Genomic DNA, 14,940 nt, shown 5'->3' with positions numbered 1-14,940 from the left:
CTAAGGCTCAGACTTGGTCAGGGATATTTTTAGTCAATATCATGGACAGGTCAAGGGCAATAAACAAAAATTCACAGCAGCCTGTGCTGTCTGTGATATTTACTAAAAATATCCCTGGCCAAATGGGGAGGAAGGGGGCTCCCCTGGCCGCTCCGGGGGATCCCCTCACCAGCTGTGGTGGCTGGAGCAATGGGTGGTCCTTCATCACCCTCAGCAGGTGAGAGCTGAGGGGTTCCCCTGCTGCCCAGGGGCTAGGAGCTGCTGGGGGCCTGCCACCAGCAGCGGCTGAAAGCTGTGCAGCCTGTCAGCTGACAGCTCCAGCCCCAGGCAGAAAATGTCACAGAGGTCTCTGGCAGTCACGGATTCCATGACATAATCATAGCCTTCATTATGGCATATCCTCTACCGCATCTGGCTTAATGTTAGGCATATAAAAAAGGAGGATTGTGGGTTCTGGAGCTAATTATATTACCTAGTTCTTTGCCCAGCCCAAGCCTGAAGCCCAGATTAGAGTGTGGAAGCTGCCCTAAAGATCATAGTGCTGGTTGGAAACTATTTGACAAAATGTTCTGCTGTCAGAAAACACTGCATTGGTGTAAATTAAATGCTTTGTGGAAACAGGTCGGTTTTGATGAAATGTTGTATTGGAAAAAGATTGGAAAAAAAGGCATTTTATTAACACTGAAATGTTCTGTTTTGACCTTTTAGGAATGCAATGGTTTGATTTGCCATTTTGAAACAACTGTTAGTTAATGTCTGTATACTAATTGCATTGTATAAAATAAAGTCAAAATTGGAATGAAACATTTTGATTTTTGTCCAGTTTTTCGATTGACCCAAAACTAAATTATTACTGGAATGATGTTTTGTGGGAAATTGAGAATTTTCTGTTTTTGTTCCATTTTGGAATGGAAAAAAATTAAAAACTACTGTGGAATTGCCCGCAAAATGGAAAATCCACTTCCCACCCAGCTCTAGCTCAGACCCAGCCAAGCATTGGGTCACTCCTCTACCTGCCCACCCCACCTTCTCAGCCAGAGGTCACAGGGCTAGAGATTTAGAAATTGACTAGGTTAGGTGTATGCCTACCGGAGACTCCCCATTCTGGAGATTTCTCCAGTTAAGTGGTCAAAGTCAGTCTCTGTTCCCCCGTGCTGTTCAAGACGTCCAAAGAAGTCTTGCTCCAATATTATTCTTATTAGTGAAATCCCTGCACAGTGATTGCAATGGCACAGAAGAGACATAGGTAGTTCTTGATGCAAGGAGTTTACAATCTAAAAACCTACTGCCCAAGCCTGATGTAAGAATGCAGAAATTCCATGATCTCAGGGAGTTTGATGGTGCCAACTCTGGAAAGGTGCCTGTCATATTTGTCCACATTTGTGACTGGAAAGTGAGTGATTTGGGGTTGTTAGGAGAATGTCTGCAAAGAGTTTGGAGTACTAAAAGCACAACAACTAACTGTGGTAAATATGGGTCTATCACCCAGGAGGGAGATAAAATCTTTTACCAGACAGATGACAGAATCCGATTCTAGATACTGTAACAGTTAAAGAGCTGGGGAAAGCCTACCATACTTATGTCAGTTCAGCCAGTGTGGGTGGAATGCAAGAGGGGAGCCTGCGGAGAGAGATTCTAAGAAACAGCACTAATCTATAGGTTTAGTTACCAAAATACTCAAGGTGGAAGAAAAGCGGGCTTATCAGTTGACCCAGTACGGTGGTGTGATGGGGGGAAAAGGAAGACAAAACTTCGTTCTACAGATCAGTCTCTGATTACTGAAAGTACTAAAGCAAATTCAGCAACTAAGGGTATGTCTACACTGCAATCATGGGGTGTAATTTAATCTAGCTACTTCAGGTGCTCAAGCAGTGAAGCCATGGCAGCATAGGCCTTGGCATGGCCGGTACAAAGCTGCCTCTAACCCGGGGTAATTACTTGGGTTGCTAGTCTGAACTGAAGACCATCCTGTACAGCTTCACTGCTCCAATACTGACTGCAGTATAGCCATATCCCCAAAGAAAATGATAAAGCATCGTCTCCCCCGACCCATCTTGAATTTGTGCAACAATTTACAATTCTATTTTTGTTTGATGGAGAAGTGTCGATTCTTTTTGCTTCCACCTTGGACTCTATGTTATGCTATCCTGGGAATGCCACAGAGAGTCACTTCCAGCGAAGGGGAACTGAGGTCCGTCTTCATTCCAAGCTTCCTTTCCCAGGCTTTTCATGCAAATTTAGGTATTGAAACATTAAACAGCAATTTGTGCAAGCAAACATAAGTGCACAAATGCATGTGCATTTATGTGCATGCAGATGTGCTCTTTCCTGTTGAAATATGGCCTTGGATGGTAGATCTGGGTTTTTGCTCATTACAGAGTGGGTGAAAAACTTTTGAAATGAAACTAAGCAAATTTCACATGGATTTGGCTTTCATGAAAAAAAAAACCAAAACTTAGGCCATGTTCACTAACAGGGAGGAAGGGTCAGAAAGAAAACATTTGCTTTCTGTTGCTGCTGGAAGTAGGTGGGTGAGAGCATGATCAATTTAATTTAAATCAGTGCAAAAAAATTAGCTTATTTTTTTAAAAGCAGAGATAAGGTCCAAACCAATATAACCCCCGAAAATGGGAAGCTTGATTAAACTTCAGGACTGGTCCATGCTGAATCTCTACAATGGGTGGAGCCAAAATCCAAACGCGCCTGCACTTTGAAGGGGTTCTGATCTGGATCCAAACTTGGGAGCTCAAGTCCATTAAAAGTGGCTCTGGAAAGTGCAAGAAAGCATTCAATTTAGCGTGCTGTTCAGAACCGTATCTACCAATGTGATGTATATTTCATTTCCTCTTTACTCCTAAACACATTTATGTGAAAACAGGATCTTTGCTTCTGAAGTGGACACATGCTCTTGCTTTTTCCCAACTGCAAGGCATCATTGTCCCTCAATTCACAGTGACCAGCTGTGATACGTCAGAAGGACTAAGGATTCACCCTGAGAGCAGCATTGCCTGTAATAAGCCAAAACCCCTGTTATGAAGTGGTGAAAAACTGCTGTGTTCTCTCTTCCCAGTAACAAATATCAGATAATTTGTTGTTTTAGATTGTCTGTTCTTCTGAGACACACTGTCTTGGTTTGTGTCCTGCATAGTGCCAAGCACAGTGTCAGTGCTTAATAATTAATAACATTGACAAACTTTTCCCGTTTTTCTCTGCCCAAGAGAGGCAGCTGCTTGCGAGGGCATGAAGCCCCATTGAAAGAGACTGGAAAATTAAACTGTACCTACAGCGAAGGCCTTTTGAAAGGTGCGTAGCACTGAAGTTGAAGCTGAAACCGCTCTGTACCCTACAAATTTGCACACAGAGCCTTTGGGGGCTCCCAATTAAGGCTCTGTGTTTCCACGTTTGTGCTTCTGGATGGTGACACTCTTGAAAATAAAGGGATAGCTTTGAATGCCTAATAAGGTCTCCATTCCGACTGATGATAGACAACTCCTCACTTCCCCCTGAGCACACGAGACAACCTTACAGCAATGAAACTATCTTGAAATGAGCCTTTACTGTTTAAATAACCCAGAGCCATATCTTATTGCTTAAGTTACGGTACGGTATATGGAAAGCTGGCACAAGGAAGCTGGATGTGTTAAACAATTACACTGATAGTAAGCTTTGGTTTTCCTTCTGCATAATAGTCAAAGTTTTACAGTGCTGTCACTTACCACCTCACTAGTAATCCTCCTCTTCCCCAGTGATTGATGAAGACTTGCTTCTTCCATGAACTTCTTTCCATGACTCTTTTTTTATATCAGGGGTTGTCTACATAGGAAAATTTTCCAGTTATACCAATATAATGACACAGGTGTAGTTAAAGCACTATAAATATACAAGTATAACTCCCAGTGTGGATACTTATAAACTAAGCCTGGAAAAAGGACTCCTACTGGAATCAGAATAAGTGTGCCCACATGGGGAGTTATATCAACATAACTTCACATACCACCTTATTATTGTAAGGTTGCTCACCACTTCCCAATATAAGACTCTGTTTACAACTTTGCCAAACTTCAAACATTTGGGCTGAAGTTTTCCATGCTGGATATCTGCCTCAGACTGAAATTATTTCTAAAAATTTCAGCCAGAACAAGTCAGTCATTTTGGAGAATGAAGCTAAGGAAACGTACGTTCTTGGGTTCATATTAAAAAATTCTTGAGACATTTTCTTTGAAATGCTCTCGTGCTCCTATACCTCGGTGGAGGAACCTGAAATTTGGCAAGGGGTTGACCTTTGTTTCAGGGATGTGCCTTTTGCCATCCCCAAATCTGGCCCTATTCCAAGCCTTTTAAAAACTCACTGTTTGCATTTGCTCAGTGGAGGTTTGCTAGAGCTTAACAACTAAAATCTCCAAAAAATCTGTCCTCCCTGAGCCTGATACGTTCTCACACTCCTAGCACCGATTGGACTGTACATGATCCATCTCTTCAGAGTGCCTGTGTGTAGCTGGATACTGCACACGCTGGCCCAGACTGATTGAACTATCCTCTCACAGCTCCTATGTGTGACCAGCCTGCACCTTTAGCGATCCCCACAGAGCAACCAAGCATGCGCCAAACCCAGGGCTACAGGGGCTCAGGACTTTCTCTGTAACTGCTGCTCTGAGCCAGATTGTCTCTCCTTTAGATGCCCCCCACTCAGCCATGTGTCCACAGGGAAGAGGAAGCTGTTTGATTTGAATGCAGAGAGGACAAAATCTGGATCAGTGGGTAGGGAAAGGAATAGACTAGGACAAGGAGTCTGGTGACACTGGAACCGGAGTGTGGAGGGAGAGAAACTGGAACTGGGAGGGGAAGCGTGGCACCAGTTGGGCAGAGAGGCTAGAAGTGGGAGTCAGGGAAACAGAGATTGGAAGATGGTGATGGAAATGATGGCGGGACTGGAAGCCAGTTCGAGTGGGGCTGAGGGAAACACTGAGCTTATAATTATATATATATATATACATATATATATTATAATTACTGAGCTTGGACATGAAGGTGAGTGAGAGCTCCCTCTACTCTGGTCATGAATCAGAGTAATATAGTAAAAGAGGCTGTTGTCTGTATGACCCCCAACAGAAGTTGGAACATGTGTATTGAATGAGGCAGGGGACTTCAGGAAGAGATAAGGGAGTCCCATGATAAAGGCAGATCAGTGCTTCCCTGGAGAACTGTATTCTATCCCTGTCTCTGCTACAGTGTTACTATGAGATGCTGAGCAAGCCCTTTTGGGTGATCACTAACTGTATGTTCCTTATTTTCTGGTTGCCCCCACCTGAGAGCCTGGGTCACGACTTCCAGAAGTTCAGAGCACCCAGAACTTAAGCTGGGTGAAATTTTCATGTGAAATGTTTTTCACCTCACAGGGGTTATGTGAAGACATATTAATTACTGTTGGTGAAGCCCACGAGGAAATTAATAATTCTATCTTCATTGCAGGTTTTGACTAAGTTATAGCAAATAAGTCATGTGTCCACATATTGAACAATGAAGATAAAACAAAATATTGACTCACTGAGTACTGTCCATTCTGGGCACTGAATGAGGTCTTTTGGAAGAAATAGCATGCGATCATGTAGTTAAAGACTGTATCATAATGATCATGAGCTTCCAGTACGATGCTGTAGCCAAAAGGGCTAATAAAATCCTTGGATGCATAAACAGGGGAATCTTGAGTAGGAGTAGAGGGGTTATTTATCTCTATATTTGGCATTGGTGCGACCACTGCTCCAGGACCTCCATCTATGCAGCTTAACAAAGAGAAGGTTAAGGGGTGACTTGGTTACCATCTATACGTCCTTACATGGGGAACAATATTTAGAAATGTGCTCTTCAATCCAGCAGACAAAGGTATAACACAGTCCAATGGCTGGAAAATGAAGCTAGACAATTCAGACACAAAATAAAGTGTAAATTTTTAACAGTGAGGGTCGTAAGACCTCATTCATTGGAACAATTTACCAAGGGTTGTGGAGGATTCTCATCACTGGCAATTGTTAAATCCAAGACTGAAATTTTTTCTAAAAGAGCTGCTCTAGTTCAAAAGGAATTATTTTGGGGAAGTATTATGGCCTCTGTAATACAGAAGATCGGCTAGATGATCACAGTGGTCCCTTTTGGCCTTGGAATCTATGAATGCATACATCATTCCATAACTTTTGAGTGCTTGATTTTGTAATTTTAATAATGTTATTTTATGACTTTTCTGAGTATGCAATACAAGTATAACTTTCCTGTGTTGACAAGCCCTCAGAGAGTATAGATCCTTACAGAAGGAAGAATTTTTCTAGAGTTCTTGATTGTTGCCTGATCTTTATTTTTAGGAGATGATGCAGGAGTTAAATGAATTTTTTTATAACCTGAATAGCGCCAAACATGAGTCACAATATATCTCATGTCAGCATGTGTAGTATCTCTTAATCAGTGGTTGATTTTATATGCCGTTTTGATAAGTATATTGGCAGTATACCACAGTAACATTTTTAGTAAGCAAATCATTTGGCTACATAAGCAAATGTAAATGATTGGTACAGAAAAATCCAAATAGGTATTTATTATTTTAGATAGGTCAATTTTGATGGAATGAGAGACTAAGTAGAATTGTAAATTGTATCAAGTTAGCCAAAGTTGAACCTTTCAGTTCTCATGTACAAATAGATGATAAAATATTGGTTAGATACATGTTGGCCAAGTAGTTAGCACAGAATTGTCATACTGAAATAGATTAGGTCAGATATTTAAATGTTGTTTAAATAATAAACTGTTCCACAGTTACAAGGAGATATTAAAAGGTTAAACATTTAAAAGCATCATCTATATTTATGTATCCAAGTTTTGGGTTGTGACTGAGTTTTTGCAAAGTTGCTTTTGCTCACACACAAATAGAGTACTTTAGCCATCTAATTACCTTATTTGAATATGAAATTCTTAGTTTTAGGGCATGAAAAAACTTTAGTGGCTATAATTATGTATGAAAAAAACTGAACTTCCAAGTTAGAGATTATGCTGAGTATTTGTTCCTAGAAGAACCATTGGGATTTTTTCTTTTCCTTAAGTCATTATTTTATTTCAAGAGCCAGGGAACAGAGTTTTGGAAGCAAAGGGAGAATTTCCAACTTCCCTGACTGAAGAACTCTAAAATAAAGATTGAAATCTCTTCTGAGCGAGGACCTTGTCTTCATATCTGTCTGAAAGTGCTTAGCACGCTATTTTTGCTCCATAATAAATAATAAAATTAGTCATGACTTGTGTTGGTTTTGCATTAGTAGGGGAATACTGTTACTTATTTTACTATTTAGTGTGAATGTATTCAATTTATTTATTGGCATTTCTATAGCATTCATTACTGTAGTACCAGAGTTGCACCTTGTTTATTACACGTGGAGACTTCATGTAGACATAGGGCATAGCACAAGTAGCAGCCACAAATCATTAATATTTGAGAAAACATAAATGATGGATATAATGGAAACAAGCCAGTTTTAGAGCATGATACCTGATGTATATGTTTCCCTTGTTCTCACAAGTAGTATTCCCTCTTCAGGAGGGAAAGAGAACACAAGTCTGATTGGACAGCTGGCAGTTCGTAGGCATTGAAATGGAACCAGAAAGGGAACCAAGATGTCCTGAGAGACAGTCACATCGCTGCAATAAAAGAGCCCAACAGACATAGTAGGCCCTATAGGAGATTGCAGGCCATAGGGACCTCTCTAGAGTGTCCTCTGTTGTGACAGCCTGTCCAGCAGAGAAAAGGCCACAGGAAAATTGGAGGGAAACCTGCCACCAAAGAATGGGGGAGGAGAGCCAATTAACCCCACAATGTTACTGAGAGAAACACAGAAATGCCTAATGAATGTGAGAGAGGAGTTCTTTAAGTTAAGCGCCAGTGTTGACACAAGAACAAATGGAAATAAAACTGGCCAAGTTGAGGCTTGAAATTAGATGAAGGTTTCTAACGATTAGAGGAGTGAAATTCTGGAACAGCCTTCCAAGGGGAGCAGTGGGGGAAAAAACCTAACTGGCTTCATGATTGAGGTGTGAAATGTTTCTGGAGAGGATGGTACGATGACACTGCCTACACTGCAATGTACTAGATTTGTGACTGCTTGTAGCACATATCCCCAAAGGCTGGTGATGGGTCACTAGATGAGGAGGGCTCTGAGTTATTACAGAGAATTCTTTCCCAATGTGTTTGGCTGGTGGGTCTTGCTGATATGTTCAGGGTCTCAGCGTATGTCTACACTAAGAAATTAGGTCGATTTTATAGAAGTCGATTTTTAGAAATCAATTTTATACAGTTGATTGTGTATGTCCCCACCAAGCGCATTAAGTCGGTGGACTGTGTCTTCCATACCGTGGCTAGCATTGACTTCTGGAGCAGTGCACTGTGGGTGGGTGTCCCACAGTTCCCGCAGTCTCCACTGCCCATTGGAATTCTGGGTTAAGCTCCCAATCCCTGATGGGGCAAAAACATTATTGTGGGTGGTTTTGGGGACATGTGGTCAGTTGCCCCTCCCTCCCTCCCTCCACGAAAGCAACACCAGACAATTGTTTCGCAGCTTTTTTCCTGGGTTACCCGTGCAGACACCATACCACAGCAAACATGGAGCTCGCTCAGCTCACCACTGCTATTGTGAGCATTGTAAACACCTCGCTCATTATCCTGGAGTATGTGCAGAACCGAGCTAAGATGCCAGCACGAGGATGATTGTGATGAGGACATGGACACAGACGTTCCTGAAAGCACGGGCTGTAGCAATTGGGACATCATGGTGGCAGTGGGGCAGGTTGATACAGTGGAATGCCAATTCTGGGCCTGGCAAACAAGCACAGACTGGTGGGACCGCATAGTGTTGCGGGTCTGGGATGATTCACAGTGGCTGCTAAACTTTCGCATGCGTAAGACCACTTTCCTTGAACTTTGTGAGTTGCTTTCCCCTGCCCTGAAGTGCAGGAATACCATGATAAGAGCTGCCCTGACAGTTGAAAAGCGAGTGGCGATAGCCCTGTGGAAGCTTGTAACACCTGACTGCTACTGGTCAGTCGGGAATCAATTTGGAATGGACAAGTCTACTGTGGGGACTGCTGTGATACAAGTAGCCAATGCAATCACTGATGTTCTGCTATCAAGGCTAGTGACTCTGGAAAATGTGCAGGTCATGTTGGATAGATTTGCTGCAATGGGGTTCCCTAACTGTGGTGGGGTGATAGACGGAACACATATCCCTATCTTGGCACCGGACCACCTTGCCAACCAGAATATAAACCGCAAGGGGTATTTCTCAACAGTGCTGCAAGCACTGGTGGATCACAAGGAACGTTTCACCGACATCAACGTGGGATGGCTGGGAAAGGTGCATGACGCTCGCATCTTAAGGAACTCAGGGCTGTTTGAACAGTTGCAAGAAGGGACTTACTTCCCAGACCAGAAAATTACCATTGGGGATGTTGAAATGCCAATAATTATCCTTGGCGACCCAGCCTACCCCTTGCTCCCATAGCTCATGAAGCCATACACAGGCAGCCTGGACAGTAGTAAGGAGCGCCTGCTGGTATGGTGACACATCACACACAGCTGAGCAACAGATTTCAGTTTCCAGGCAGCCATGGTAAGCCTTTTGGTATGCGGGGTTGGCTTCCTCCGCCTTCATCACATGTGGGAATGGTTTCAATCTGCAGCACCATCCTTTCCCATAGCAAGCAATGCCAGCTGGATTTCACATTTAAAAGGAGGGGCTGTGGTTTTTGGGTGGATGTGTAGCACACACCTCCCCCCACCCCACCGCATGGCTCTTCTCTGGGATGATCCCTTTTATCCAAGCGCAAACAACCCAGCATGAACGGAGTCCTTTTACTGTTCCCTTACAAAAATTCCCCTATTTCAACCATGTAACCATGAATGATATCACTCTCCTGAGGCTAACACAGAAAGATAAAGACCAAAACCCAGGACCATTCGCTGCCATGCTTTGTGCTGCAATGATTCTAGAATACTTGCTACTGGCTTGGCGTGGTAAAGGATGAAGGATGAAATAAGGCAGCCCTCCCCAGAAAACTTCTGCAAAGGCTTTCAGAGTACCTCCAGGAGAGCTTCATGGAGATGTCCCTGGAGGATTCCCGCTCCATCCCCAGACACGTTAACAGACTTTTCCAGTAGCTGTACTGGCTGCGAATGCATCCCAATTCTGAAAGGCAAATCCAACATTAAACACTACTGCTTTTAAACCCTGTACTGTAGTTACAAATGTGCACTCACCAGAGCTGCCTTCTCCAGCTTCAGGGTCGGGGATCCCGTCTTGGGAGGATATTGGCTCCAGGGTGATGAAAAGGTCCTGGCTGCTGGGGAGAACGGATTCACCGCTTGTCTGCTGTGCATTCTCCTCCTCCTCCTCCTCTTCCTCATCCACAAAATCCTCCTCCCTGTTGCGTGAGACTCCCCCCTTGCAGGTATCCACGGACAGTGGTGGGGTAGTGGTAGGGTCCCCCCCCCCTAGAATTGCATGCAGCTGATCATAGAAGCGGCATATATGGGGCTCTGACCCGGAGCGACTGTTTGCCTCCTTTGTCTTTTGGTAGGCTTGCCTGAGCTCCTTAACTTTCACACGGCACTGCTGTGTGTCCCCGCTGTAGCCTCTCTCCACCATGCCCTGTGCGATTTTGGCATATAATTAGCATTTCTTCTTTTTGATTGGAGTTCAGCCTGCACAGATTCTTCTCCCCATACAGCAATCAGATCCAGTGTCTCCCTTTTGGTCCATGCTGGAGCTTGTTTGCGATTCTGGGGGACTGTATGGTCTCCTGTTCTGCTGAGCTCGCCACACTGACCAAACAGGAAATGAAATTCAAAATTTCCCAGGGCTTTTCCTGTGTACCTGGCTAGTGCATCGGAGTTCAAAGTGCTGTCCAGAGCGGTCACACTGGAGCACTCTGGGATAGCTCCCGGAGGCCAATATCATTGAATTGCGTCTGCACTACACCAAATTCGACCCAGCAAGGTCGATTTTAGCGCTACTCCCCTCGCCAGGGAGAATTACAGAAGTCGATTTTAAGAGCCCTTTAGGTTGATGGAACGGGGTTGGTTGTGTAGACGTATTTATTTTAAAATCGACCTATCGTGGCTAAATTCGACCTAACTCCGTAGTGTAGACCAGGACTAACTGACCTCCATATTTGGGGTCGGGAAGGAATTTTCTACCAGGTCAGATTGGCAGGGACCCTGGGAGTTTTTTGCTTTTTTCTGCAGCACGGGACACAGGTCACTTGCAGGTTTAAATTCGAGTAAATGGTGGACTCTCTGTAACATGAAATCTTTAAATCATGATTTGGGGACTTCCGTAACATGCAGGAGTCAGACTAGATGATCATGATGGTCTTTCTGGCCTGGAAGTATGAGTCTATGTAACTAACAGTATTGCCAAAGTCAAGTGTTAAAAAACTACGTGTCAGGACCCCCAAAATCATGACATTGGCTTAAAAATCCCTGGATATTTTAAAAAATAATATATTTTGATTTTTTTTATTTCCCTTCTGGTTTCCAGCTTTTCTCTGCCAATATGAGGGCTAGAAACTTACTTAAAACAAGACAAAAAACACAAGCAAACCCTGAGATTCTCATGCAATCTGTTGGTTCCAGCAGCGGTAGCTTTAAGTAAAATACCAAATACCACAAGACTCATGATAACATCAGGAGAGCTAACAACACTGTTAAAAGAAAGCCCTGAGCTCCTTGAGCCAAGGAAATGGGAAATTTCTTACCTAATATTTACCTTTTTTGCTAGTAGCATCTCTCACAATTCTGTGACATAAAAGCTGTTTTCACTCTTCTCTGCAGTTCTGGAGGGGGTTGTGTTGTAGTGAAGCCCATGCTTGCCATGTCTCCTGCTCTACCTTCCCATCAGAAGCATTATTCCAGAGCTCCGAGAATATGATTGGAATCAATAACCTCAATGCTAATCAGTGAAATTATGCAGCTGGCCCACATACTGTAGACATAAAAAATTAAAATGTCCCTTGGCTAACGAAGCCACACCAGGGAGGGAAGAATTGTGGGAGACGCTGCTAGCAGAAAGGAAATTATTGAATAAGAAATTTCCCACTCTGCAGCCCAGATGCCACAGTTCTGTGATATGTGGGAAGTAGCAAAAGCACTCAACATTAAATAGGGATGGAGAATGAAACAGACAAATAGAGAAGACTTTCCTTGAAAGTAAATGCCTGATTTGGCAGTTATTTTTGGATCAGTGGTGGCATCGCCTTCCTTCCGAAGTAAGCTGGTGTAGAAGATAGAAAATCCACCCTGTCACATTTAATAAAAGGTGTTGATAGAGCACCAAGCTGCTGCACTGCAGATTTCCTCAGTTGCAGCACAAGGTCCTTCTGCCCAAGTCACCAGCGGTCATGTAGAATTCACCTCAATACCTTCAAGAATAGGTTCACTTGATGCTTTGTGTGCCTCCACAATGCACAACTTAATCCATCTGGCCAGCATAGTTTGGATGCCTGAAAACCTGGGCACTTTGGGTGAAAGGACTCAAACAAGGAGCCAGATCCTCTAATCAATTCAGTGTGCTTGAGGTAGATCTTTAATACATACATCCAGACCATGTGATATATTTTCAATAGGATGCTGTGAATTTGGACAGAACAATGGGAGGACCACTGTTATCTTTGGTAAGAAAAATTCTGGAGTCCTTAAGAACCATCTTGTCATCACAGAACCTACAATAGGGTTCTTGCATGGATAGAGCTGCTAATTCCAAGACTTGTCTAGCAGATGTGATTGTGACCAAGTAGCAGGTGTTGATTGATAGATAGATAGAATGGTGTGACCATTGTTAAAGGTTCAAAGGGGTGGGTGGTCAGAGCTGCTAGTACCAGTGGTAGATCCCACTTTGGAAAGATTGGTCTGATTATAAGTCTAGCCAGTTTGAGCAAGCTGAGAAATCTTGAGACTTAAGTATTTTGCCTAAAACTCCCAAGGACCCTACTTGTAAGATAGGCAGGGACTATCCTGTGACCAACATCTGATGCACTATGGTACTGGTCTGAAGTCCCTTGCTCGTACGATCCTAAAGAGAAATCAGAACAGCTGGAATTCCAGGATCCTTCGGATGTCAGTGAAGGATGTCAAGGCTCATTGTTAGATGCAGTGAGGATTTCAACACCAAGTCTGCCAGGTCTAAAAACAATTCTTTCCTTGGCCACGTGAAACTATCAATCTGGCTCCATCCAAGCTAGAATGGTTTACTTTTCCCATGGCTAGTATCAAAGGAAATCCTAAACCTCAAATACTAGTAAACGAGGTAGGGGCCAGAGAATGCTTAGTGTGTCAGTGAAAACTGACAGACTGGCAACGAGATACACAGAGACAGAGCCACAGATACTGTGAGCAGGATAGGCTGCTTCTCCCTGCCAGTGATCGATTTAACAAGGCTAAAGGGAACTTAATAGCTAGCAAGGAAAGTTTAAGATGTCAGTGACACCCATGCATGTAGTTCTTTTCTTGTTTTTGCCCTTTGCTCTACCTGCTTTGTGCATTTGAGGGATAAATAAATAGTGCTTTGTTTTGAAGATGCTGTTTCTGTGTCACTGCAAATGTAGATGGTCACAGGCTCCCAAAGGGAAATTCTTATCAGTGCCACAACTAAGTTGGGCCTGTCTAGTTAACACAGTTGGGAACCAGGTGTGCTGGGATGTAGCCCAGAAAACCAGTGTAAGTGTGTTTGGACTGTGGAGGTTCACCCACAGTGAGGTGCAGGAAGCCAGGCCTGTCTCCTAAAGGGTACACTCAAGCGGAACTAAAGCGGTCAAAGGCACGTTCACTCTGTAGCTGTGACACAACCAGAACACAATCTGTAACAAATTGACGATTTTCTCTAAAGGGAGATTTAACAGATTTTTTAACATTTTAACAGATAAAGCACAAGATGAAGGACTAGTTGGTGTCTGTGACAGACCATCAAATCATGAGAGGACAAGATGACCAGCTTCTTAGGCATCTATCTATAATATGTAGGGAAAAAAAGCTGTGTTATCTTAGGGGACTTCAATCTAACATATACTGACAGTCTCATGCTGCCAGTATTAAAACAACCTTGGAATTTCTAAAAATTATAGATGATAATTTCCTCACTGAAAGAGCACTGCCTTCAATATGGGGAAATTCTACACTAGACCTTATTCTGACTGATAGATGGGAATTAATCAAAGAATTAAAATGAGTGGTTACTTATGTGAGAGACAAGATAGTATCTTTTATTGGACCACTTTCTGTTGGTGAAAGAGACAAGCTTTCAAGCCACATAGACTGTAAGAAGAGCTCTGTATGGCTTAAAAGCTTGCCTCTCTGACCAACGGAAATTGGTCCAATAAAATAGATTACCTCACCCACCTCATCTCTCTATTATCCTGGGACCAACACTGCATACAATGGGTGCAAGCAAACAACATGCATTTCATGTTGTTTGCTTGCACCCATTTACCAACACTGCATACATGGTTACTTACATGTAAGTGATCGTGACTTGATCACATTTGTTATGTGCAAACAGGATAAAGCCCAAACCAGCAATACATATACTTAACGCTTTAAAAGAGCAAATTTCTCAAAACCTGAAAACAATTATGACGAAAGAGCCACAATAAGACAACTGAGAAAGAAGACTTCACTGATTATAAACCCAACCTGGCTTAGAGGAGAAGTGAAAACAGCTACCAAAAAAAAAAAAAAAAATCAAACAATATGTAACAAATGGAAAAAGGGGAAAATTGATAGCAATGGATATAAATTAGAAACTAGGAACTGTAGAAATTGATATGGGAAACAAAAAGGCACGAGGAAAAAAATCTATGAATAGCAGAGTTAAAGATAATGAGGAAGTTTTTAAAGTATATTAAGAACTAAAGAAATCT

The sequence above is a fragment of the Eretmochelys imbricata genome, chromosome 8 (genome assembly GCF_965152235.1).
Source record: "Eretmochelys imbricata isolate rEreImb1 chromosome 8, rEreImb1.hap1, whole genome shotgun sequence".
Lineage (NCBI taxonomy): Eukaryota > Metazoa > Chordata > Testudines > Cheloniidae > Eretmochelys > Eretmochelys imbricata.
Note: the sequence above shows the minus strand (reverse complement) of the source record.